This window comes from Somniosus microcephalus, chromosome 9 (genome assembly GCF_052327205.1).
Source record: "Somniosus microcephalus isolate GS21.2 chromosome 9, FLI_Smic_1.0, whole genome shotgun sequence".
In the NCBI taxonomy this organism is placed as follows: Eukaryota; Metazoa; Chordata; class Chondrichthyes; order Squaliformes; family Somniosidae; genus Somniosus; species Somniosus microcephalus.
In genome coordinates, this window is record NC_140995.1 from 2,309,356 (window position 1) to 2,310,311 (window position 956).

Here is a 956-nt window from a genome sequence, read left to right on the forward strand (position 1 = left end):
CTGATATAATTACAAGGCATGGGCCCTGGATGCCAATTTTTCTGCCTTTACCAATATGGCAGGTAGCACACGTGTAGTGCCCCATCTGCCATATTGGATGCTTAGGCATCCATTTTGCACCTGATAAACAGACTGTCGTGCTGTCGAATTTCTCGGTCTGTAACATTACAACCAAACCTGAACTAGGCTGAATGCAATTTCCTAAAAATAAAATGGCCTTAATTTTACCGTTAAATTAAAAGAAAAACACAGTGAGTATTGAAGACAGGCTAGAATTCCTTGCATTGTTATTTGTTTTTACAACTGAGCAGGACCAGAGACACATCTACACACAAACGTAGTGGCTTTAATCCTCCAAAGAGACTTGACAATGTTCAAGAGGAAAAAGTAACTGCAGTCTGGCGCTCAATTTATAAGCTAAAGTTGCTCTCCGTGGAAATCTTTAGTAAAAGGCGAAAGATTTCCACGATCATCAGAGAAACCAGTGTATCTGCTTGGTGTATATCTTTAGTCCTGATGTGACATGGATTGGCATGTGGTAGCAGCATGTGATAATGGGTCACCCAAAGAAATAGGCCACAGAAGCATGCAAATTCCAAATGTAACACAGCGCTCAGCAGAAATTTTCACAGGATGAAGTCATTTCCACATATCATTTTTCTTCTATGAGGAAGCTGACCATTCATGTGCATAATCTGAAGCGCCATTATGGGAGGCTGTGCAGAGTATTACACTCTAACAGTAACATGCTTTTTATCCCAAGCTCTCGGAGAAATGTCACATGGAGCAAGTGGAATGTATTTCATACGCACTGAAGGTCAGAAGACACTGATATCAGCTGTCTGCCCTCCACCGGAATGTAATCACATAAATCACATGTTTCACTCTTCTTTGAGGAGGTTTTAATTTCTAAAACAAAAAAAAACTGAGGAACGAAAAGCACGTCACGTTAACAA

The 956-nt window shown here is 40.5% G+C and overlaps 1 pseudogene; it reads right to left on the reverse strand.

Moving 5' to 3' along the window:
• Positions 1–404: 404 nt before the first annotated feature.
• On the reverse strand, positions 405–490 carry LOC147112220 (U5 spliceosomal RNA; annotated as a pseudogene).
• Positions 491–956: the final 466 nt, after the last annotated feature.